We start from the raw sequence: 27140 nt of genomic DNA, 5'->3' as shown, positions 1-27140 counted from the left end.
GTTCAAACGAAAAAAAAAAGGCTGCCAAATTCAATAAAAAGCAACGGCAGCACCGACGTTGAAACAGGAAAAAATATCAGCCCTTGCTTGTTACGACTTCGACAGAATAACACTCCCCCTCCCACTTTTTGTTTTCTACAGCCTTGCACGGAGCACAGCACAGCCTTGAACTGTGACATCTGTATCATCATTCCGTCGTTCCCTGTTCCTCTCCTGCCCCACCAGCGCAATCATAGCCCTCTCTGACAACAGTCATTCTCGTCACTCAGTGGAGTTATAACGTACTAGCAATCACAATTTTATTCCATTCTTATTGTTAGCGACCGTAAATATTGTGTACAAATGCAATAAACAGACCACATAGTTTCTCCTGCAGAAACAACGTTGGAGAACAAGGCAGATATCAAAAGAAAACAAAAGTTGGGGAGGTAGGGGCATGAAATCGGGCGCTAAATAAACAGACGCCAAATAATAATACGATTACTTACACTAGAACACTTCCAAATTTCATTTCGCAGTGTTATCTTACTATCTGCTGCTTTTTTTAACGTTCAAATCGAGCGCCAAAAGCTTCAGTTCGCGTTTTGTGTTTGTAAACTTTAAATATCTAAGCTTCTTTATTATAATACACACAATAAATAATAAACCTAAAGATTATGATATATTCAGCAAAAGAGGCAATTATTTATTGTTGTCGTTTTAATTTGTTTACGCAACTCCTGCGAACGGCCGATTCCCTGAGTACGGCGCGCGGCGGCGTGGCCGGATTCCGGAACAGATACCCCGTGACCCATGGAGCCGTGACCCGTCTTTCATCGATTGTTTACGTGTTTGCTGTGGTGTGCGGTTAAACAAGCGCAGTTATTATGATTAATTGGGCACCTCGTCGTCTTCGGTTGTGTCTGTCGTGTTCGACTTCACGATGAAGTATTTGAGAACAACTTTGCCACCTGAAGACGGCTAATTTCGTTGGCGCTTGCCTCTGAACGTCGCTCGCTCTTCTGCGTCGGCTCCTCTCGGTAAGCTGTCTCGTCACATTTGCCGCCTTTCTTGTCACTGGATGTCGTTTGTAGCTGTCATCGCCACTTTAAGGATTCGTTAACAGGAGCACGCGTGTGTGAATTGTTTAACTGAACTGGCGAGGTTGAACCTAGAGGGCTCGTCTCTAGAAAGGCGATGTGCGAAAGATTGTGGTGCTTGTTTTGAGCGCTAAACGCACTGGCGCTCAGTAACGCCGTGGCGCTCAGTAACTCAGTAACGGTTCCCATTCCGCAGCACTATATTGAACAGCTTCAGAGTTCACCTCTGCGAACCACGTCTCACGCGTAGTTTATCAGAACACGGGCGGCTACTCCTCTAAACTGTGCTGCGCAGCGTTTTCGGCTTCGTTGATCACCGCAGTCGTTTGTGCCGTGTTGGGAATTGCGAGGGAGAATCGTTTGCGAGCGAATGTGCGCGCCTCGCAAGCTTCGTTGCGTTTGCGGCGAGCCACCTCACCATGTGTACGGTGCCGCGGTACGCGGGCAGTGATTTTGGCTGAATGTTGTGTTGCCCGAGACGTAACATTCGTGCACCTAATCATTTCCATTCTTGCATGTGTGGTAATCATGTGTCATCCCGTTTTAGACCTCTGGACGGTATGAGCGCATCACGTCCCTCCATTCAACCGGACAAGAGCCACAAGCATTGTCAACAGTGTTTGGCCGCCAGAACGTAAGTTTTCAAACACAGTTTTGGTAGCACAGTGGGCTATCATACTTGAATATTGTTCGATCACTTGTATGTACAAGTTCTCTCCCCCGTAACAATTATTGGTGTTTCATGAATAAACCTAACATGTAGGCGCTCAATGGCAACCTTTATTGTTAATTTCGGAAAACTCAAAGTTTCACCCAAAATCATAATGTGGGCATAGCAGTTAATCACCATGTATACGAACTTCCTGGTGTTAGTCATGTTTACGGTGAAGCCATATTTCTTAGGTGGTGACACAAAAATGTTATTACCTTTGTAGTTTAGTCTTCGATAAAGCCTTACCAGTTCTGTTTTCAGCTATTTTTTGGATGTTTATCATGTGAATTGACAGTCCTTGCAGTCCACTTTTTCAAATAGTTATGTAACTGCCTGTACCATTTAAGCAGGCCTGATTGGGGTTCTGAAGGCTGCGATTTACGCACGCTAGTGCTGTACCGCCAATAAAGAAACATCCTTCCACAAAGAAAAAGATTTGAAAAATGTAAAGTATCCGCAGCATTATTCTTAACTGGAACATGCTAATTGTTAGGCCTGGGGCTTTTCCTGAAAGCACTGTGGATGTTATGAGAGAGGAAAACCACTCAAACACATCTGCCAAGGCCGTTGCTGCTCCAAGATGCGTGCAAGCATTGAGTCTTCTGAGCAATACATTACACCCTTTTTTTTAAACAACCGACGTGCATGCTGAACGTACTCCTGATTGGGCGTTTGCCAGGCGCAAGGATATTTTTTTTCGGGGGAGGGGGGGGGGGAGCCGTGGTCGACCAAAAGATGGGACGGGGAAATATGTAGGCAAGGCATCTTGCGCGTTGTTTTGCAAACGATGCTTGAAATAACTGACTTTAACATGCGATTTGTGTATGCTCAACGCTAACTGTAAAGCCCACCTTAAAGGAGCCATGAAGAGAAAATGCAAGTTGGTTTTATTCGCAAGATTTCGTGTTTTATAGTGCCCCCAGCGCTTGTCTGGATACAAACGATGCTTTATTCACTGAGAAATTAAACAATTTAGGTTAAAATTTTGATTTTCCCGCTCAATCGTGCGTTTTCGTGGTCCCAAATGACATCACAGGAACCGACCACTCTGCAGCCTAGAGTACCTTCATTCACGCATCCGCCGTACAGGACAGAGACACGTATACGCTGGCGCCGCCATTTTCGGTTGCTCGCTCGCCGCCGAAGCAAGTCATTGTGTCAAAACCGCGCTAAAATTATCGCCGCAACGCGGTTTACTGAAGAAGTTTTAATCATATTGTCTGTTTCGCGTTGCTAGGTCTCGTGGGAAACGAAAAGAATAACGCGTTGAGCCTGTTGGCCCAATTGCGGCGGCACGGGACCGTTCAAAGGTTGTCTCCACCCTGTATAGCGGTGTTGGTTTGTTCCCGCGTTTTTTTAACGTTCTGTAACCTAGATGGCGCCACCATACCGTGGCAAGCGTTTGGTTTGTTTTTGCCCGCATTTAAATCTGGCTTGTTTTTGTTCTGGGAGAAAATATTCGTTCCCTGAAACAGTGCTCGCTTGACAAATGGGGTCACGTAAGACACCGTTGCTTGCGTCAATCGGCCAGTGTCGTCTGAGACAACCCCAAGCCCCGCAGTGCTGTGCAGCTAAACCAAGCATGCTGTGCGCAGTACGAACAGCAGAACGCATCAGTACTTCTATGTTTACATGTGCTTTCGTAACTTCCACTGTTTGTCCCATCATTCTTATTGCTTTGTAAAGAATCTGCCCTAAATTTAAGCGCAAATCGCTCATTCGTCTAGTTTGTAAGCTCTACCTAATTAGCGTCTGTTTCTGCCAGCCTCCGCCAATCGCAGAGCTTAGCTCATGTGACATTATAGGTTCGGTTGCGGGAAATGAGCTGGTGGGTCGCATGACCATTCCCGTTTTTCCTAATTATGTAGCTTATTTGAGCGAAGTTTACGTTAAAAGTGGTGTCAGTAAGATTCTAACGAGACAATCTTTTGAATGAACCAAACTTGTGTTTTCTCTTCATGGCTCCTTTAAGGAGCTTAGATGGTGATGATAATTAGGATCACCTAAATTCCCGTTCGCTGGTCTATGAGCAGACCACGGGCGAATCATTCGTCCGCAGAGCAGGTGGTTAGGCGGACCCGCGCTCGTGAGCGTGATCATGAGTGCGCTCGTGAGTGGCGCGCGGTCCATGAAGTTCGTCGGGAGGAAGTGGAGGCCAACACTGAATGTTTGCTATCAAGATTCTCGTGTTTTAGATTCTCCTTTAGAAAAGGGACTATTAAGTTTTCTTGTCAGCTATGAAGTACAGTCGAGCACGATTTGAAGGTTATCGCGCCAGCATCGAGCGGCCAAGCTTGCCACCAGCCCACGGTTTCGTTTCGGAACCATGAAAATCGAGATTTCGCACTCTTCGCTCCCTTGTTGGCTGTTCCATGATACAACAATGGCCCGCACGACTGACTTGCCACCCTTTGGGTTTCAAGCTGTACATTCGTTGTTATCAAGCACAGACTTGGACTTGGTTGCCCTTTATTACGCCGACGATAACGAAACTTGCATGGAATATTTGCTAAAGCTGGTGTTCTTCCTGCTTCGTTTGAAAGAGTAGCTTTCCCGCGACAACCATCGAATTGCAGTGGACTGTACATGCGGCGCATTCGTATATTATGGCGGTGAAGCTAGCAAACGTGCGTCTTCGTCCTTAAGTAATCGCCTTTTGTTATTTTTTGTGCTAGTAACGTGAGTAGTAAACTTGCGCTAAGCAGAACACCTTATTGCACTGCTGTTGAATGTTGAGCTTGTTGCACGTTTCTTAAATTTCATTATATTTCTATCTGTTAAATCGAAACAGACATGGCTTCAGTAAAATTCCGGTTAAGCAAATACAGAATGCTGATTCTAACCAAGAGGGAGGTCAAGGAAACAGTGGAATAGTGCCAAAAAAACAAAGCTCCGCAATAAGGAGAATTGTGTAGTTTTGTTGATGTGGAGGAAATACAACATGGGCAGAGCAATGCTTTTTATGCAGCAGAAATTATGGATCTGCAATAGTCAATGAAATGCGATGTCGGTAGAAAAATAAACATATCAAGGATTGATAGTTGACTGAACAAAATACAGCGACATGCTCTGTCATGTGATTATACGTTGTACCAGTGTAAAAACAAGGAATGACACGCTCCCGACCACATGTAAGCCTATATGAGGGTTTTCCTGCTGTTCTGCCATTCCCCGGCCGTGCTGATCCGCCATTGAAACAGTGGGGCTGTTTTGATCGGCTCGCGGCAGGTTCCCGGCGCTTGTCGGTGTATCCGGCGTGAAATGCAGCCGGGCTGTATATATTGACAGGTACAGCATCTGGAGCGGGCGCAGGGATCAGACGTTGACATAGCCCTTGTTTTCAGCTTTATGTGAGCAAGAATGTCCTTAAAACTGCAGGTAACTTCATGCGGTTTTTCAGGCTGCCTAAACCGCACCCCAGCCTTGGCATAAAACATTATGAAGAAGGGGGGGGGGGGAGCACCTGGACCCCCCCCCCCCTCGGCTACGCCCTTTGTGTGTGCTTATTCTTTCTTGCATCCACCACATTCGAGTCGTCACGTTGAATTGGGAATGCTGGAATCCAGCATATGCTGGCAAGATACGAGAGCTTGAACACAACCCACTTGCCCGCAATGAGTTTTCAAAGATCTCCACCACCTGAAGGTACTGAAGTGAGATGTAAGCATTGCCTGAAAACCATTCTAGATAAGGGTACGAAATCATCGTTATGGGCCTTTCTCGCCCATTTACGTGTTTTGAACAAAAAAAGTGCCATTTAAAGGTAACACGTCGTTCCCTGCCGATTTCTGATGCCTGATTAAGTTTGTGGGCATAAATGTAGCAGCTTTCTCACATGTCTAACGTGTATGCGGGCTTGTTAGGAGTGAAGTAGGTAAAAATTGAAAGGTTTGATTGTAGTTGTGTATAGATTACCTACATTGTTTTCATTCCTAGAAAAGAAAAATTGAGGTAACCTGCCAATTGTTCTGCATTGCTGCATTTTATTATGCTTGTATGATTCGTAGAACCTGCAGGAGTTCAGCTGCTTGTTAAAGGAAAAATGAACAATGGTACAAAAAGAAGAGCATCTACTAAATAAAAATCTTCACAATCGCAGGATGCCAACGGTCCACCTACCAACTTGCGTCCTCCATTGTTTCGGCTGGCTGGAGCGGCGCATGGAGCATTTTTCAGCTTTTCGAAGTTTGTGATCAAGCGGTACCCCAAGTGAAGGATGCCGCAGACGGATCTTCTGTTTTAATGCCACAATTTCATGTGCTGAGCACTTACTCGTAAGGCATTTTAAATATTCATCATCCCAGAGGGTATGTTACCTTCGTCTTGGGTGGAATGTGGCTGCAATCAGGTTATTTGTGACAGAAACAAGTGAACCACGTGGGGAGAGTCATTGAGGCCTTGTTGATTGCGCATGCTTCTGAAATAACGTTTTCATTCAGCTGAATACTTTCTAAATATTACAATTTGTGAACAAAATATGATAAAAGTCATGATGAGTTGTACTACAGTGCAGGAAAGAAATGCCAGCACATGTTTTAAGAGCCTCTTATATTTCAGGTCATTGGCTGGTGAGCAATAAAACAGAACTCAAAATTGTTTAAAGTGAAATCAAATATTTGTTGTCACCAGTGCATGACCCGTAGTAAAAGCTATCGGGTCTCCCAATTTCAAATGAGACAGGAAATGAAAAAAAATAAGGAAATAAACAAGACAGCTTGCTACAATAAACCAATTCAAAGAATTGCTTAATGTCCATAAAGTGGTTGCTTGCTACAATAAACCAATTCAAAGAATTGCTCAATGTCTATAAAGTGGTGATTCAGGTGGGTTAGTTCGGTGTTGATGAAATACAAGCAGGCACTCGCCTGGTCAAAAACAAATAAACAAATAAAGACATTTTGAAAGGGGGGTGAAAGGTCTCGATTATTTATAGGTTCGGTGGCGCAGAGTGCGAATGTGTATCTCGGGGAGATTACCCCGCGACCGGTTAATCGTGTTTTTAGTTGGTTGAATATGCACTGATTCTAAAAGTAGTCGTGTCGACAGGCGCTTCTCTGATGCGATTATGCTTGCGGAATCCCAATTGATGACGTGGTCAGTAGCCAGGTGATGATCCGCCAAGGCATTTCAGCTTACATTGCCCTTTTTGACATCGTTCTGGTGCTATTGAATTCTTCTTTTAAAAATTTCCAGTGAACTATGTAGGATGCATCGCTATCCTTGCATGGAATTTTGTAGGCAACTCCGGGGAATCTTGATTTTCTAAAGGGTTCTTCACGCGTACCAGCTTCTGCTTAAGCCTGTTCGTTGGTACGTGTGCAGTTTTAACGCCATATGTGCCAAACACCCTTGCAAGAGCTTCACTGATGCCTTGCGTGTAGGGGACGGCAGCGCGTTTTTGCCTGTCTTCTTCAGGAACCCTTTCGGAGGAGACAACTGAAGCCCGCAATTGTTGCGTCCTCACAAGCTTTGAAGGGTAGCCGTTACTGCGAAGGTCCTTCCTTACCACGGCTAGCTCTTGCTTGCGCAGACCAGGATCAGAGCAGATTCGCGATGCGCGTGAGTAGAGTGCAGCGGCGACGGAGCGTTTTTGGCCTATAGGATGCGCAGAGTCGAACCCCAGGTATCTACCCGTGTGGGTCGGCTTTCGATACACAGTGGTTGTGAATCCTTTGGCCGACCGTCTCACAAGTACGTCGAGGAAGGCGATCTGTCCATTATTTTCCTGTTCCATGGTGAACTGGTTGCTTGGAACACAAGAGTTTAGATGCTCAATTAAAGGCATTACGTCTCGGCGGTGGATCACACAAAAACAGTCGTCTACGTAGCAGACAAAGATCTTGGGGCCGTCTTGTACGAGCATAGCGCAGAATTTTCTAGAGCCTCTAAGGCAATATTCGCACAGACTGCTGAAATGGAATCTCCCATCGCTGTTCCAAACCGCTACTTGTAACATTATACGTTGAAAACAAAACGTGTTCTGCAGGCCAAATTCCAGGCAAAATTACGCGGTCCAGAGTTGCAAGGATCTACTCGAGAACGATGCATCTCTGCCTTCACGTTCGCCAATTGAGACGCAAGACTTATATTGTCTCCTGGAATTTGGCCTGCAGAACACATATATTTTGTTTTCAACGGACCAGCGGTTTCTAACAGGGATGGGAGCTTCCGTTTCAGTAGTCTGTGCGAATATTGTCCTAGAGGCTCTAGAAAATTCTGCGCTATACTCGTACAAGACGGCCCCAAGATGTTTGTCTGCTACGTAGACGACTGTTTTTGTGTGATCCACCGCCGAGACGTAATGCCTTTATTTGAGCATCTAAACTCTTGTGTTCCAAGCATCCAGTTCACCATGGAACAGGAAAATAATGGACAGATCACCTTCTTCGACGTACTTGTGAGACGGTCGGCCAAAGGATTTACAACCAGTGTGTATCGAAAGCCGACCCACACGAGTAGATACCTGGGGTTCGACTCTGCGCATCCTATAGGCCAAAAACGCTCCGTCGCCGCTGCACTCTTCTCACGCGCATCACGAATCTGCTCTGAGCCTGGTCTGCGCAAGCAAGAGCTAGCCGTGGTAAGGAAGGACCTTCGCAGCAATGGCTACCCTTCAAAGCTTGTGAGGACGCAACAATTGCGGGCTTCAGTTGCCTCCCCCGAAAGGGTTCCTGAAAAATACAGGCAAAACCGCACTGCCGTCCTCTACACGCAAGGCATCAGTGAAGCTCTTGCAAGGGTGTCTGGCACATATGGCGTTAAAATTGCACACGTGCCAACGAACAGGCTTAATCAGAAGCTGGTACGCGTGAAGGACCCTTTAGAAAAATCAAGATTCCCCGGTGTTGCCTACAAAATTCCATGCAAGGATTGCGACGCATCCTACATAGGTGAAATCGAGAGCATGATGGAATCCCATCTGGCCGGGAAGGGTACATTAGGAACGAAAAAGAGACGCCGACCAGTCCAAAAAAAAACGTACTGACGTTTGGGCTTCCAGCACCGAAGCCTTGTTCACAATAAATGCATCACCAGAAGTGGGTCGTTTAAGTGGGCTTCTATAATCGCTGCAAAGAGTGTGAGTAGATCGGGTTTATATTTCTGTCGTTACGATTGACTGTGTTAGATGTGGTCTGAATGATTAGTGATTCCAGATGTAGCCATGATGGTCACTTTTTCTGTAGCGACGATTCTTGCATTGTCCCAATCAATCTTGTGGTCATTCACGACGGCGTGTTTGGCTAAAGCATTGTTGCGGACGCTTTTATTCTTTACTTCACGTGCGTGCTGCTGCCGATGATTCTTATAATTTCCTGATTCCCCGATATACACGCCGCTGCAGTCTGCACAAGGTATCTCGTATACCACACCTGGGAAGCGCTCCTTGTGCAAGCGGTCCTTGACTCTCACGAGCTCGTGGCGCATCTTTTTGGCTGGCACGTGGGCCACCTGCACGTCATATTCCCGTAGGATATGTGCCAAACATTTACTTGTTCCTGGAAGGTAATGCACAGGAGCTCGCTTCATCGGGGCAGGAGGCACGTCCAGTTGTCCCCGTCGGGTCAGTTGGCGTTCTGTTGTGTTTATAATGTGCCTCGGGTAACCGCAGCTAGCCAGGTCGTCCCGTACTTTTGCCGTGTCCACCGCCGCATCCTCGGGCTTCGAGCACGATCTTTTCGCACGCTGCAGTAGCGTGCTAACAACAGCCGTCTTGCGGGAAGCGGGGTGCACGGAGTTGAAGTTCAGGTAGCGGTCTGTGTGCGTTTCCTTGCGGTACACGCTGAAACGTAGCCTCTGGCCCTGCCGAGACTCGAGGACGTCCAGGAAGGGGAGTTTGCCATCGGCCCCCTCTTCTGACGTGAACTGAATGGCACGTTCCATACTGTTGAGGTGGGCCAGCAAGCTGTTCGCCGCGTCTTTCTGAACGACGCCGAAACAATCGTCGACATAACGCAAGAACACTTTTGGTTGAGGGGCAAAGGAGGCTAGCGCGCGTGCTTCCAGCGCTTCCATGGTCAGGTTCGCCACCGTGACCGAAATAGCGGCACCCATTGGAGTCTCCTGCCTTTGCTTGTAAAAATGGCCCATAAAGACGAAGTACGTATTGTTCAGGCAAAAATCTAGAAGCCTGCGTAGTTCTGGCTCATCCATCGGTGATCTCTTGGGCAACGTCTGATCAGCCTCGAGAGCAGCGGTACATAGGTTGACAGCCAGGTCAATCGGAATGCTCGTGAAAAGGGACTTCACGTCGAAGGACACCATCAAGTCGTCTTTCTCGATCACGGTGTTGCGAGTCTTCTCGACAAAATCGAAAGAATTACGAATGTGAGTGGTCCCTTTACCGACGAGCGGAGCCAGAACTTGTTGCAGGGCCACCTGTCGAAGTTCCTGCACCAAGTTCTGGCGCCGCTCGTCGGTAAAGGGACCACTCACATTCGTAATTCTTTCGATTTTGTCGAGAAGACTCGCAACACCGTGATCGAGAAAGACGACTTGATGGTGTCCTTCGACGTGAAGTCCCTTTTCACAAGCATTCCGATTGACCTGGCTGTCCACCTATGCACCGCTGCTCTCAAGGCTGATCAGACGTTGCCCAAGAGATCACCGATGGATGTGCCAGAACTACGTAGGCTTCTAGATTTTTGCCTCAACAATACGTACTTCGTCTTTATAGGCCATTTTTACAAGCAAAGACAGGAGACTCCAATGGGTGCCGCTATTTCGGTCACGGCGGCGAACCTGACTATGGAAGCGCTGGAAGCACGCGCGCTAGCCTCCTTTGCCCCTCAACCAAAAGTGTTCTTGCGTTATGTCTACGATTGTTTCGGCGTCGTTCAGAAAGACGCGGCGAACAGCTTGCTGGCCCACCTCAACAGTATGGAACGTGCCATTCAGTTCACGTCAGAAGAGGGGGCCGATGGCAAACTTCCCTTCCTGGACGTCCTCGTGTCTCGGCAGGGCCAGAGGCTACGTTTCAGCGTGTACCGCAAGGAAACGCACACAGGCCGCTACCTGAACTTCAACTCCGTGCACCCCGCTTCCCGCAAGACGGCTGTTGTTAGCACGCTACTGCAGCGTGCGAAAAGATTGTGCTTGAAGCCCGAGGATGCGGCGGTGGACACGGCAAAGGTACGGGACGACCTGGCTAGCTGCGGTTACCCTAGGCACTTTAAAAACGCAACGGAACGCCAACTGACCCGACGGGGACAACTGGACGTGCCTCCTGCCCCGATGAAGCGAGCTCCTGTGCCCTACCTTCCAGGAACAAGTGAATGTTTGGCACGTATCCTACGGGAATATGACGTGCAGGTGGCCCACGTTCCAGCCAAAAAGATGCGCCATGAGCTCGTGAGAGTCAAGGACCGCTTGCCCAAGGATCGCTTCCCCGGTGTGGTATACGAGATACCTTGTGCAGACTGCAGTGGCGTGTATATCGGGGAATCAGGAAATTATAAGAATCGTCTGCAGCAGTACGCACGTGACGTAAAGAATAAAAGCGTCCGCAACAATGCTTTAGCCGAACACGCCGTCGTGAATGACCACAAGATTGATTGGGACAATGCAAGAATCGTCGCTACAGAAAAAGTGACAGCATCACGGCTACATCTGGAATCACTAATCATTCAGACCACATCTAACACAGTCAATCGTAACGACGGAAATCTAAACCCGATCTACGCACGCTCTTTGCAGCGATTATTTAAGCCCACTTAAACGACCCACTTCTGGTGATGCATTTATTGTGAACAAGGCTTCCGTGCTGGAAGCCCAAACGTCAGTACGTTTTGTTTGGACTGGTCGGCGTCTCTTTTTCGTTCGTAATCCTACATAGGTGAAACTGGAAATTTTTAAAAGAATTCAATAGCACCAGAACGATGTCAAAAAAGGCAATGCAAGTTGAATTGCCTCGGCGGATCATCACCTGGCTACTGACCACTCCATCGATTAGGATTCCGCAAGCATAATCGCATCAGAGAAGCGCCTGTCAACACGACTACTTTTAGGATCAGAGCATATTCAATCAACTAAAAACACGATTAACCGGTAGCGGGGTAATCTCCCCGAGATATACATGCGCAATCTACGCCACCGAACCTATAGATAGTCGCGACCTTTCACCCCCTCTTCATTGTGAACAAGGGACCAGTAGGGGCCCCAAGGCGTCTTTATTTATTTGTTTTTGACCAGGCGAGTGCCTGCTTGTATTTCATCAATGAATCACCCTCCCCTGACGAGTTTTCGTCGAACCTTGGACTCTGTTAGGTGTCAGTGGGTTTACACAGCCAACTTGTGGGGACGCACATAAGCTCTTAACAAATGAGCTGCGTAGTGGCTATGCAGTAGCCATGGTTTTTATTAGTTGCCTTGATGTATATCATCTTCTGTCGCAGTGTTTTAAGTAGCTCACTCGCACATTATTCCTTTGTTTTTGGACATTGTGGAGTGTCCAACGTATATTCGTTCTATTTCTGATTTTTATTGCAACTGTAAATATGTCAGGAGTCCCGTACTGTGTGCATGAAGGCAGCCTAAATAAAAAAATTGGCTGCCTTGTCTTTGCTTAGAGGGGCCATGCAGACAACACACAAGTTTGATTCATTCGACAGATTGCCTCGTTAGAATCATACTGACACCATTTTTAGCTGCACTTCTCTCGAATAAGGTATATAATTAGGAAAAAGGGAATGGCCATCCGACCCACTAGCTCATTTCCCACAGCAGTACCTATGATGTCATATGTCCCCAGCTGTGCGATTGGCTGAGGCCGGCAAAAGCAAACGCAAATTGGGCAGGCCTTATAAGCATGCCGAATGAGCTATTTGCGCTTAAATGTGATGCATATTCATTTTACAGCAGTAAAAATGGGGCAGTAAACAATGAAAGTTACGAAAATACGCGTACACATACAAGTACCGATGCGCACTGCTGTTGGTACGGCGTGCACTATGCTTATTTTAGCTGCACAGCACTACGCCGCTTTGGAGTTGGCTTGCACGGCCCTGGCCGATTGGCATAGGCGATGTTGTCTTACGTGACCCTGTTTGTCGAGGATACCTCATGTTTCACAAAACCATTACTTTCTACAGTAACGAAAACAAGCCAGGTGCAGACGCGGTCAAAAACAAAGCAATGGCAAACAACGGTTTGTGGATGAGTATGGTAGCTCCACCTGGGAGGACTGATGGCTAGCAAGGCTGCAGACCCGAGTGACGCAGTAGTTTGTTTGATTACATGCACTTATGGCTTCATTGCTGACATCCCAAAAACACACGATATGGTGGGAGAATCAGACTTTTAACCTAAATTAATTTCTCAGTGAATGCAGCATCGTTTGCTGAAGCGGTGGGGCACTATAAAACAGGAAATATTTCGAACGAAGCGAACTTCTATGTTGTCCGAATGGCCCCTTTAATGCACTGTATTGTATTTTTGGTTCCTGTAGTGATGTCACCATGAAGGAACCGCAGTAGACAAAGTTAATGTTAGCGCTTTACCATGCATTTTTTTTGTGTTTGATGGAAACAAATATAATACTCTAACCAAGGACTTTATCCGAAGCGTTCCCAACGTTTCGAACTGTGCTAGTTGGTACATGTTTGAATGGATGAAAAACCAGTGGAAAACACAGGGTACGGAAGAGAACGACGGGATAAGCTTGTCCTGTTGTTCTCTTTTAACTGTGTCCTGTGTTTACCGCTGGTTTTTCATCCATTCAATTTTCATGAATTTGTTCAACAGTGATTAGTTTAAGTGCTCAAGCAATTTTTGGCTTGAAGGTTCCCTGTAGCATTTATGTAAGTGCTCTCTGCTCTTTTTTTACCCAAGACCCCATTACCAGCCTTAATGAGATTGTCTTTTGTACACATGAAGTTGAAATAAATATTTGTTTGCATTGCTTTGCATATTTTGAAAGAATTGCTTGCTCACTTTCTTTCAACCCTGTTTCTTAATCCTGCTTAAAGCATTTTTCCCTGTTTATTTTTTTTCAGAACCAGGAAGGGTGCTCATCCTCGGTTCTTGCTGAAGCACCAGTATCTGTACTTCACACGTGAGCTTTGAACACACAGTAATTATGGTATGAAACATTTTACCAGTATTAGCTTGCTTTGTAGATGTCAAAGCTCTCGACAGTGTAGTACATTGTCTGGTGTAGTGCACAATCTCTCTATAACAGCACCCGCTGGGTGCTGTTGTAGAGAATAATTTTGTGGCTATAATACTTGAGATTATTTTAAAATGTACATCAAATACTAGTAAGAATAGCTCTCTAAATTGGTGGCCATTTTCCTGGTGGAGGCAGAAAGTGAAAATGCCCATGTGTGGAGATTTAAGTCCACAATAAATATCCCAAAGTTGCCAAAGCTAATCCAGAGCCCTCCTCGCGGTGCACTTAATATCCCATGTGCAGCTTTGTGTAAAAACAGCCAGAAATGTATGATCAATTTAAATTGATTTTAATGTTTCTAAATGCAAGTATTCTAAGTTTAAGCTGCCTTATTTAGTAAAATATTTTCTAACAATTGCATAGCTACCAAAGGTTTACAGAAAAGCTTTCATTGGTTATGCACCTTCTCAGCGTAACAAAAATGTCATTAAGAAAAGCAGAAAAAACCTAAATATGGCAAGTAGCAACAGTAAAGCTGCTAATAAAAAAGATGCTAAACGTTTTATTGATAATATTGCTGATTTTACTTCTAGTCAACTCTTAAAAGGGCTATAGACGGGTTTGATGGTTCCCATGACGCACCTCGTAATACTAGACGAAACTAATGGGCACTGGCTGTTGGCTTTTCATTTGCAACATCCAAAAATGACCCCACATCCACCAGCAGGGACATAATGCAAGGCACCATGCACAAGCTAGACTCATGATAAAATACTGCTATAACAACAATGTCATCACATTTCAACCAGGGAACTCATATGCATTGTTCTGTGATGTTTACAGTTCTTGGTATTGCTATGTGGGGTCATTTTTCATGAAGCAAAAAGAATAATGTAAAATAAAATAAGTGGCAGTGGGGACCCAACTTTTATGGGTAGAATAAAGCCACAGTACGTAGGGAAGTATACATATTGTATTTGATCTGCCTTAATATTGAGCTTTTCTGCTCAGCTCAAGAATAAGGCACTAAACATTGCCAGTAGCTACCGTGATTGGAAGTTTGATGAAATGCTGAGAAGCCAAGGGTTTTAAGGTTGGAAGAACTTTTGTGCAGTTGATTTGTTGCACGCCTTCTTGCTTTCACTGCATAACACGTTTATGCTGTGCAGTGAAGCTCGAAGGATGTGCGCTGCAGTTTAGCAAAATGAACATAAAATTGAATTTTTAACACCGTTTCGAATAATCAACATCCTCTAATGATACAACTTCTGTACTGCGATTTGGCTGTAATATTAGACTTTATAAATGAATGTTTCAAAAATCGGTGGGTCAGAAAGTTCAAGTAAATTATCAGCTGACATTGAGCTTTAATGGAATGTCTCATAGAACGGAGCTTGGAAAGCACGAATGTTTCATACCGTAATTGTGTGTCATACTGTGCCATATGTGGCTGCACACCTGCAGCGCTATTTGTGAACCGAGGATGATGCACCCTTTTTGTACCCCTTTAGGTGGGTGCTTTTGCAGGAAAAGCTCCTACCTATGATATTTTGGGCAGAAAAGGGTGCTCCTGCGGCGAAAGAATCCAAGCACCCTTAAGGGTGTGCTTGGATTCTGGCGGTACTTGTCTGTGCTAAGCGCATGATATGGTTTGGACATTCCAAGCTCTAGCCCGCCGAACGCAAAGTAATGCCTTGACTCCAACGCGAGTGCTTTTAATAACAACTTTGATGACACCACTGTTGAGAATCGGTTGAAACGGAGCAGGCGACGCACGTCGGTGTTATATTTTTCTTCGGCGTGCGGCCGCAGTGGCACGAGCCGTGCGATCAGCCATGTTCGTGGCTATTTCAGTGTTGCCAAACGAAGAAATTGACAGCTAAACTTTTCAATGAATACCGGCTATAGGATGGGTCAAAGATAAATGTTCTTTATAGTTCAGACTGCTGTGTCCACCTCATTGCATTCGGAGGGAAGGAAGTTCATAATTGCTTGTATCTTAATATTTGGTATGTGCTTGGCTGTAAAGTTTTAAGAGAAGTTGCCAAAATGTTTATTAATAGACACCTCAATCATAGTTTATGGTTGTGAATTAGTTTTAGTCTCAGGATTCATGCACAGAATTTTGCCAACATTCTTGTTTCTTTTTTTGTGTTGCAACATTTACTGTCGATTGTAAAAGTTTGTTCGGAAAACGTGGTTTCATTCGGCTTGAGTCTCAAGATTTTTGACACAAAAGAAATTGTGCAATTTATGGTCAATAGAACTTATAAATGTGGTTATCTGCCTTTTAAAAAAGTTGTGACGACAAACACCAATACAAGTTCTCTACGGGTGCACATCACATGGGATATTGTTTTTGGAAGCTACCACCAGAAAACATGATTGCAATTGTAGTGGGGGTCCAGTTCTGTCTAGTTGTATCACTTGAATGCTAATGTGTAGTGAGCACACTGATAACGGTTTTCAGTGGTCCCTCTAGTGCACCAATGTTGTGATCGTCACGTGCCTGAAATTGGGAAGTTCTATTATTTCTTCTTTTTTGGTTCAGACTACTACGTTTTTTTTGTGTGTCATGTCAAGTTAACCGATATTTCAAGATATCCGAGTTTGATGCCACGAGGGATCACTGTATATATAACTTAAAATTGTGCCATTAGTCATAAATTGTTGCATTTCATTTACTTACAGAGCCTCCAGACATACACCTGTCGCCATGAATTGCATTAGGACACCATGGTGATAGGTCGCAAGCCTCCAAGGCTATGGTGATGACATGCGCAACACCATGGTACTGCGCATGCCATCAGCTTTAAAACACGGTGTGAGGATGCTCAACACCCTTTATTTAGGGTGTTGAGCGTCCTCACCACCCTTTAAGGGTGTTGAGCATCCTCAACACCTTTTTTTTGTTCTTACACCCTTTTTTCGTCCGTACACCCTTTTTTGGCGAAAACACCTTTTAAAGGTGTTAGCCATGGGACAAGGTTTTTACACCCTTTTCGGCCAAAAAGGGTGTAAAAAAGTTTAGTGTGTGCATCTATCATAAAACTGGGACCGATGAGCATCGTTCATGCTCACGCAGATAACACTTCCCACATGTAAGAATACCATCTCTCACCCAGTCCGCCTCCATCGTATGTTACCAACGCAACATCCTGTGGAATGCAAGTTCTCTCTACAACCTGGCAGTCCTCCTAACGTATTAGAGTGCAAGCAAAACCCCAATGGCCCCCCTCTTCCATCCCTCTTCATAACCATGAGCTGTGGAAGAACGTTGTCACTAGCAGCGATGGGGATCTCCAGAAAATTTTGTCGTCCAGAGCGAAGCTGCTCGCTCATAACATGGTTGCCTAGAATAGAAAACCCCTCTCACTTCACCGGATCAATAAAACTTTTTTCACTCACTCACTCACTAGCTTGAGCGCACCAGATTGGTATAATTGGTTTAGCGAGAGTTGTAGTAACACAAGCTCCCCCGACGTTTCTATTAGTACGAGACGCCTCTGGTTAGAGCCCATGTATTGACAGCAGGCAGGAGTTTTAAAGACGACAGTCTTTCCTGCGCTACTTACACGCAACACTTTTGGTCTGTCTGTATGTCTACCTGTCTTTCTGTCTGCGACCATTTTCAGCCACCCGGCGAAAGTGAAACCGCTTATATACATGCAACATGCTTATATACCCACAGCCAAATCTAAACGTCTAATTCCGGTGTCAGTATTCATACTTGTCAACGTTGTTGAACAATAACTGGGCAATACGCAAATTCGAGGTGGAAAATCAGTACAAAAATGCTATTTGCAGTGTCACTTTAATAAACAAATATGAATGCTTGGTGTTTGTGTTAGCAAATGAAATGCTACATCAACGGTAAAGAAACCATCGCCTGCTGTTGCCCGAGCTCCTGGAAAAAATTAAGAAATCAAACGGCAACATCACCGAAAGGTTCCGCTAGATAGGCTCCACGTTCCGCTTGAAACGCTCATGGAATAGGGCAGCGTGGTTCTAAAAAATTACGCCCAACTCCCCTCGCCGGAACCCTGGTGTGATGCCACGCTGAGGAGGTTCAAGCACAAGCGGAGAGCAACCGTCGACCGAAAGGCCGCCGGAGAGCGGCACACCTGTTATATTCTAGACACTATATATGCGCAGCGCGCCCGAAGGAGAGGAAACCGCGGAGAGAGAGAGTACTGCACATGCGCAGCACCGCGCGCAGCGCCGCCCACCGGCGGAGTGAGAGCGCGCTCAGCCGCACACGCTCTTACCTGGGCACGCGCCGGCGCCACTGCGTCTGCCGCGGCTATGACGCAACACAATCCAACACAATCCACTTTATTCCAATCCAAATCCAATCCAAGCCAACCCAAGCCAAGTTAATGCAATCCAATCTATTCGAATCCAATCCAATGCCCCTCGCGAGAGATTGTTCGCTATCGGAGAGGAGAGCGGGAGAGTGGCTGCGGACAACGAACGCGCGCCGCGGACAACAACGGACGTACGCAGGAAGGACAGGGCCGCCGACAAGAGATGCTCTGAGCGTCGCATCTAATACATTGTAGCAGGGTGCCTTGATTCACGCACGTGTCCACTGTACAGGCAGCAGAGTTGGAGCAGTGAAATGCGGGAAATTTAAATTTACTTCAGCCGAACTCTACCGTGTTATCCTGGGAGGAACGAGACGGGAGAGGAACACCGTGACAGGTGATCGGGAGAGAGAAGGGAGGGGTTTACTTGGCAGGGGCACTAGTAAACTGTCGTGTTGACTAGCAGATACTCACCAGGAGCAGATACTCAAAGACGCAGATAGTCGCCATTTTGTGTAACACTTCACGATAAGCTAGCCAATTATGGCAAATAACAAATAACTGAACATGTGTCATACCCATTAGTGTGAATAGTATAATGGCCCAACCGGCATCGCCGGTTACTACGGCTAGTAGTCATACATTTATAAGCAGTTTGAACCAGCAGTCCGGCTAAGCGCCGGTGACGTCCCCTCTTAGGCCTTTTCGGCTGTTTAGATGCCTCTTCCAGAAAAATTCTTTTCGCCCTTTTACCGGAATCGCAGAGTAAAATTCTTAAAATTTGTTTTGTGGATTTCTATGAGTAACATTTTTTGCAAAAGCAATTAGACAAGCCAATGAATGAAACAATAATTATTGAACTTTTAAGAACCGCCATTTTTTTTCCGAAATGCAGAATTGGTCCAACAGTTTCACTTAGGGCGAAAACATATAACTACATTTTAGACATTCTTAAGGGCTACACATACGGCCAAAAAGCACCCCTATATATGAAATAGTGAGCGAAATAATCACGAATTTACTAAAACACACTTTCCGCCTTTTTCTCGGTCAGCAAAGTAGTTTACTAAATCCCGCGTTAGTGAGCCCGTGCACCGTCACTAAAATGTTCTTCAGAAATTTTAGGTCTCTAGGTCTAGCACTTTTGGCTGGGCATTGATGAGAGTGTGGGTCAGTCAGTCCGGCACTTCTCTTAATAAGTGTAGATAAGCAGCGGGATAGAGACGAATCCTGCCATGTTGCTGCAGTCAATTCTGACCGATAACGGTGGTATACTTGGAACATGTGGGGGGAAGATAACCAGTAAACACTGTTACGATTAATTAACGAATGACCAGCAAGGCTGTGTGGGGTCGGAATAGATTGTATTTCCACGTTATCGAATAATAATGGTCATATATTCTTCAATATATTGTAACACTGCTTCTGTATAATTTTTCTTTCGAACAAACTGAGCTAAGCAATGTATTGTTTACGACCAAAGTTTTCGCAGCTGCACCGGTGGTCTAGCCCCGTCAAACTGTCCCTACAGCGTCTTGCCAGAATGACCATCAACATTGTCGAAGTTGTACCAGGGTTGAAATAAACTTTGATTTGATTTGATAATGTTAAAGAGAGAGAAAATTGATTTCGATCATCCGTGCTGCTTTCATCCTGCCTAGCTTTTCTCGCAGCATTCACTTAATTGCAAGACATTTATGGAAAAAAACCTGATTGCTGTTATCCCCTAACTGCAGTGTATCTGACATGGCCTGAAAAATATAGCCGGTCGTTACGGGGTTGGGGTTGTTTTTACGGCCCACAATAAAGTTGGGAGAATATGTAAAATCGTGGAAAATAAGTTGTCAGGACAAAAAGCTGTCAGCAGGTCCAGCGTGATGCATGTGTCACCTTTTGTTACCTGCTCGACGGGCATCGTATACTCCTTGCCGTTTTTATATGGTATTGTGTACATTGGAAAATCAGGCAGGTGCGTCAATGTACGGCTCATGGAGCACTGTGGTTTCCTCAAGAATAATTCATTGGCGCATATCACTCGGAACTGGTCTCACGAGGAAAACAGTCAAGAAAAATGCAACCCAGTGTATAAGGACACGTGTATTCTTTGGCACCACAATGACGAGTTGAAAAGAGAGTTGGTGGAAGTGTTTCATATAAGAAAAAGTAAAGGAAAGTCCATTACTCATGCTTATGTGGCAATAAGATAAGGAATTGCCTTCCTGTCAAAGACGATGCCTTAGGTTGTGTTATTTTTTTGAGGGGGGTGAGGAAGTGGGCAACGATAAGTTTGTTGGCGCACCGCTGTGTAGTGATGGCGTTTAGAGACACGTGTGGTGTAATATTGTATATATACGCGTTTTCTTCAAAATTAAAATTTAATGAAGAGTCAGCGCCGTCTTGTGTCCCCTCTTCCTCATTGTTGTGTTGATGAGCGCTGTTTACGATGAACGGACTCTGTTGAAAGAACCATAAGGTCGGTACAGAAAAGCACATTTCTACCCTCACCATTTTAAAGCAAAGCTTTTTACCTCTACCCCCAAACCGTTCTTTCGTGACCGTTTGTGTCACCAGAAAACTCCAGCGAACAAATAAAAGATTTTACTGGCACCGCCGGGAATAGAACCTGGAAATAATAGACTAACAAAGCGAGAGCCCGTTGTCTTACCGATTTAGCTACGAGCCCACGCAAAAACTGAGAAGACAGGTGGTGTACTCACCAAGCACATCTACGGATTTACCCCCTGCGTTCTCACTTAATGCCACGTGAAAGCGTCACGCGACCACTCACGCCCGTCTAGTGACCTTGTGCGCACCTTGCTCTTGTGCTAAGAGTTACAAAACTTGAAGCAGGCTCACACCAATGCATGGCATCTCACTTTTAGTACGCCAATGTGCTAAAGCCTCTGGCCTCGAGTGTTCACGTAAACAATGAGAGCTCCTTGTCGTCCGCCCTCACGCCAAACCAAGGAATACATTCAAATACTCCTTCATGGCCAGGGAATCACTCCAAGCCCCAACGTCAGGATCCTGGGCCTACATCTCGAGGCTAACACCAAGAGTGACGTCTCCTTGCAGCGCCTCAAAAACAGCATTAATCAAATCATACACATGATAAGCGAGTTGCCACCAAGAAGGGAGGCCTAAAGGAATCCAGTACCTTTCGATTAATTGAAGCTTTTGTCCGTTCGAGAGTTACAGACGTCAACCCCTTGTCTTCTTCTCAACAAGGAAGACATAGAGCTGCTTTATGTAATGATTAGAAAGGTGGTCGAGCAGGCCATTGGTCTTCTCATGAGTGCGTCCACACAGAGGCTGGTTAGTACGGGACTCCACAACACCGTGGAAGCGCTGATAGAAGGCTATCTTTCTAACCAGAAGGTCCGACTCAGAACTGCGATGTGTAACCGCAAGCTTCACCAGATTGGCTGGGCAGCCCAGAATGTCACTCCGCTTGAAGTACGCCCAGACTCTTGGCGACTAAAACTGAAGATGCTCCCTTTGCTTAGAAATATGAATCCCTCACATGACGAGGGTCACCGAAAATCAAGGGCTCAAGCTCTAAACACCACCCTCGGTGGGAACCATGCAGTTATCTACACAGACGCCTCCAAACATCAAGAGCAGCAATACGCCATCATCATGGCTACCTCCAGAACCAACCTCCTTGCGTGTACCTCGCTTAAGACCCAAGAAATAACGGCAGCAGAAGAGGCAGCCATCACCTTGGCTCTCGCTCAACCAGGGGTTCGGAGGGTAGTCATCGATTCCCAGCAAGCCTACTGGGATTACCAGTACGGTTGAGTGTTCTTACCTGCACTGCGCGTGCTAAAATACCACTCCCCAAACAGTTCCATTCAGGTCATCTGGACACCCCCTCACGCTTCAATGGAGGGCAACAAATATGCCCACCCAACAAGCCTGCGCTTTAACTCCCGTGCTATGGAGCTGCACGAGGACAGTCACCCGCTTGTCACGTTCAGTGAGATGACCCAGCATTATCGCCTTCTGAGACAGACTGTACCTTCTCCTTACCGTGACTATTTCCAGAGAACAACAAACTACTCTACGGCTCATACAATCCGGGCTCCTTCCCACAGCCTACGCGTCTTCACCTAATGTATCCGAATCGCTACGACGCTGAATGAAAATTTTGCTCAGAAGTAGGAACACTCCGCCCCTTAACCGGGGTGTGCGACTTTAGCCCTGAGCACCCACCTCTCTTTCCGTCTGCTACCTATAGACACGTAAATATCCCACTTTTCTTTCGTGCATTGAGTGCTTCCCTTCATAATGTGTCGCAGTCGGCTGCATTCTGCAAACAACCAGGGAATTTCTTGGGAGGCTCCTGTTTATGGACACTTTTAAGAACACGGCGTATGCTAGAGCGGTACTAAAACACGTATACTGCTCTTAGCTCCCGTAATCCAAACAAAACTAGAAGTACGGTGCCGTGGCCGAACAATGGCGCACAATGGCGGAGGACACCAAGAAAATGTGTGCTTAATTCCTCTTTTATAGGAATTGGTAAAACACGAAAGTGAAATGTGAAGCGAAATCTGCACCTGAGCATGTTTTTGGGGTGGGCGGCTGTTCTGTGGGTGTATTTGGCGAGCGACGTCCCGCTGGCGGTAGCTTCGGTAATGGTGAACTGGCGTCATTTCCGTCACGGATAGGACGTCAGTGAAATCTTGGTGTGTCCCAGCATAAAACGCTTTCGTTTTAAAATATAAAACACGAAAACGAACAACCTAAGTACAACATTCCTTTTATTAATAAAGGTTGCTTCCCCGCAACAAGACAGTGTGTGCAGGGTTCACTCTTCATAGGCCGTTTTCTTCGTTCTACTGGCGTCACTTTCGTTGCCGCGTATCTTCGTTGCTATTATCTTCGAAAGGCGATACTCCTCTGCTGCCTCTGCACCGTAAAAGTCCTCCTTTTCTTTACGCCCATCGCTCTTCCCCTGTCGTACGGCTCCTCGCACAATAAACACTGTGGGGGTTTGGTGAAGTGAACTTAATTTTGCCGCGTTTTCTGCTCGCGCGCCAGCTACTTTACCTTTCACTGCCATTATAACACTTGGAATGCCGAAACGAAGTGTAGACTCACGCGCAAGCGCTTTTTGAAATCTTTGTTAAAAAGAGTCATTTCGACGTGTGTGTTATTTTCTAACGAAAAAATCAGACAGTCCTGTATTTTTATAAAAGAACACTGCAAATACCAGTTGCGTAATGAAGTTTTGCCTCAAAAAAGCCTAACGTTTTTCTTTGCTGAACAATGTTGACTAGTTGACTAGACTAGACTAGTCGTTGACTAGAATGTTGACTAGACTGTCTAACTCTCGTTCCTTTTTGTGCCGTGTTTTCGCGCGCTGGATTGTCAATCATGAACATTCACCAACTCGCCCAAATCACAGTCCTCTTAGTATAAGAAGTATAAATCGTGCTTTAAAATTTATTAGTTCGGCAATATTTTGCTGTATATATGCCTCGTTCAACAATTCACTCAAGCTTTAGCCTGGCGGAATAATTGTGGGAGAGACAGACATTACACATGCAGATGGACCAAAAATTTTTAATAGCCAAAAAAGACTATCATCTCTAAAATAGCTAAAGAAATGTTTCTTTTGAGGCCAAGTACCTTCGGGAAGCTAGAAACAAAAGACCTCCTTTAAAGCAATTGGGCGAGCGATTTTCTTGCTGAAAAGCAGTTCTTGGGTGTGCGGCGTATTAGAGAAGTTCGCACCCCAACATTACCACAGCACGACTGGCTGTTGCTGACTTAGCTTGGAGATAAGGAAGGCCCACTCTGCCTTAGATTATGAAACACTTTTTAAGCACGCACTGATACATATTTCTGATACTTAATGATACTTTTTCATTCTCGTAACCAAAGTGTATTGTACCCTTCCACTCCTGTAATAGCCCAACGATGGGCTGATAGTGTGGATTAATAAATAAATAAATAAATGAACAAATAAATAAATAAATAAATACATAATTACATTTGCGATAATAAATAATATAACTATTCTAGTATAACCAACTATAGCGCGATTACAAATAGTATGCAGCATGCTAACTGAAGAAGCGATAACCTAATGGGGCCGCTATATTATCTTCTAGGACAATGAGCGACCTGGTACTACCAACGGCTACAGAAGCAGGCACCATGCGAGAACTTTGCACAGCTGTGGCGTTTACCACATCAACCTGACATGATGAAGAGGCCGAAAAGAGTTAAACCTATTTGCTTTACCCAATAAGAACAGCCTCAGCGCGTACACCAGCTTCGCTGCCCTTATCAATATATACTTTTTTACTGCACGTGCAGTGTGCCTGGTGGTATTATGAACTGTTCCGAAAAGAACGATGACCGGATCAAATTTTCTTGTTTTCTCAGGAATCTAAAAGTACCGCATGATACAGCGAGGCCAGTATTTTTCTTAGAGGGTATGTATTTTACAAAGACATGTGCCTTATAATCTGTTGGGGTTTCTGCAGCTCACGTGACTAGGGGATGTTAGGGGACCTTCCGTAACTCTGATTCATAGTTTAACTGCTGCGGCAGAGCAATTTTTGGCATTTTTATGCAAGGCTCCGCCTATACACAGCGACATAATATAAAAATATATCGTTCCCATACAAAGATTGATCATAACAAAAATTCAGGACTACATTTATCAGACTGGCATCAATGTGCAAAGCAGCTTAATGAAGGAAGACGGTCTTCACTAAAAACATGTTAACATTGAGAGCTAAAGTGCTTCCCTGCAAGTTGGGTGTGTAAACCCACTGACATCTTAACTAACCCGCCTGAATCATCACTTTATAGACATTGAGGAATTTTACGAATTGGTTTATTGTAGCGAGCTGTCTAGTTTATTTCCCGATTTTTCTTGGCATGTCGTGTCTAATTCTAAATTTGGTGACTAGATAGCTTTTACTATGGTCATGCACTGGTGACAACGAATATTTGATTTTACTTTAAAAAAATTTCAGTTTTGTTTTATTGCTCACCAGCCAACGATCTGAAATATCAGAGGCGCTTAAAATGTATGTTGGCATTTCCTTCCTGCACTGTAGTACAACTAATCATGACTTTTACCATTATTTGTTCACAAATCGTAATATTTGGAAAGTATTCAGCCAAAATGAAAATGTCATTTCAGAAGCATGCACAATCAACAAGGCCTCCATGACTCTCACGACGTGGTCCACTTGTTTCTGTCACAAATAACCTGAGTGCAGACACATTCCACCGAAGACGAAGGTAACATGCCCTCTTGGGTGATGAATATTTAAAAAGCCTTACGAGTAAATTTGCTGCTGAGCACGTGAAATTGTGGCACTAAAACAAAAGATCCATTTGCGGCATCTTTTACTTGGAGGAGCGCTTGACCACAAACTTTTAGAAGCTGGAAAATGCTCCATGAGCCGCTCCAGCCAGCAGAAACGATGCAGGACACAAGTTGGTAGGCGGACCGTTAGCATCCTGCGATTGTGAAGATATTTCTGTTTAGTAGATGCTCTTCTTTGTGTACCACTGTTTATTTCACCAAAAGAAGCAGCTGAACTCGTTAACGTTTGCATAATAAAATGCTCCAATGCGGAACAGTTAGCGGGGTTACTTCAATTTCGCTTTTCTACGAATTAACACAATGTAGGTAATCTGCACACAACTACAATCAAACTACAATTTTCACCTACTTCACTGCTAACATCAGCGTTTGACTGCTCAAGCACAAATGCAGGTTAGACATGTGAGCAATCTGCTAAACCTATCCCCACAAACTGAACAATTACGCATCAGAAATGGGCAAGGAAGGAGGTGTCACCTTTAAATGGCACTTTTTTCGTTCAAAACATAAACAACACCTGGAAGCTTGAAGCGTGAGAGGGGGTCTTTCACGCTGACAATGTCAGAACATAGCTTGTTAGTGGGCACGTGCACGATGTGCACAATGTGTTTCTTGAAAATCCGTGCAAAAGCTTGATTGATGTGTAGGACGAGAATTCCAGCACGTTTTGACACAGGCCTTGTGGACGCTTCTGCTTGCTAATGTCAATGCGGATTCCTGCTAGTCGCCCTCTTCGCTTCTTTCTGAATGCTTTAGGCAGCCACAAGGACTGCACCAAAACGTGCAGCAATTACCTATGTCCCACACATCGGTAAAACTCTCGCACACATTTTCAAGAAACGCAGTGCATACATTGTGCATTTGCCCACTAGCAAGCTGCGTTCTGACATTGTCAGCGTGAAAGACCCCCTCTCACGCTCCAAGCTTCCGGGCATTGTTTATTAGATTCCATGCGCTGAATTCAAATCAGTGTACATTGGCGAAACGGGCAATCTGCACAGAAGATTAACGCAGCACTGGAATGAAGTGAACAAGGGCCATGCAAAAACAATTCCACTGGCAGAGCACCGTGAGAGGTCGGGACACGTGGTCGACTAGAACAAGACAAAATTACTGACAACTGAGTGCAATCTATCTTCTCGATTACTGCTCGAGTCCCTCATCGTTCAGACGACGCCCAACATTATCAACATAATGGATTGCAATCTGCACCATATCTATGCAAACTCATTGCGCCGCGTAATGCACAATATGTAGCTTTGTTTTCCACGACACATATTCACCGTGAACAAGCAACAAACCGTTAAATGGCTTTCTTGACTTGGTCAGTGACCTACGTTTCATCACTGCAATAATGCTTTTGATTGATTGTAGGGTTTAACGCGCCGACGCAACGCAGGCGATGAGGCGCGCCGTAGTGGAGAGCTCCGGATTAATTTTGACCACCTGGGGATCTTTATCGTGCGCCGAAATCTCGTACACACGGGCGTTTTTGCTTTTCGCCTCCATCAGAAAAGCGGCCGCCGCGGCCGGGAATCGAACCCGCGACCTCGTGCTCAGCAGCGCAACGCCTTAGCCA

The 27140-nt window shown here is 45.4% G+C and overlaps 1 long non-coding RNA gene across 1 annotated transcript; it reads left to right on the top strand.

Moving 5' to 3' along the window:
• The first annotated feature begins 848 nt into the window (after nt 1-848).
• LOC144173639 (uncharacterized) lies at nt 849-6439 on the top strand. The gene is made up of 3 exons (XR_013323344.1): nt 849-1019; nt 1627-1713; nt 5891-6439. It is a non-coding gene; the product is annotated as an uncharacterized LOC144173639 (long non-coding RNA).
• The last annotated feature ends 20701 nt before the right edge of the window (nt 6440-27140 follow it).

Source organism: Haemaphysalis longicornis, unplaced genomic scaffold, assembly GCF_048455015.1.
Source record: "Haemaphysalis longicornis isolate Haplotype H1 unplaced genomic scaffold, Haemaphysalis longicornis Haplotype H1 scaffold_3, whole genome shotgun sequence".
NCBI lineage: Eukaryota > Metazoa > Arthropoda > Arachnida > Ixodida > Ixodidae > Haemaphysalis > Haemaphysalis longicornis.
The sequence above is the reverse complement of the archived record's forward strand: the minus strand, read 5'-3'. Positions and strand labels throughout refer to the sequence as shown.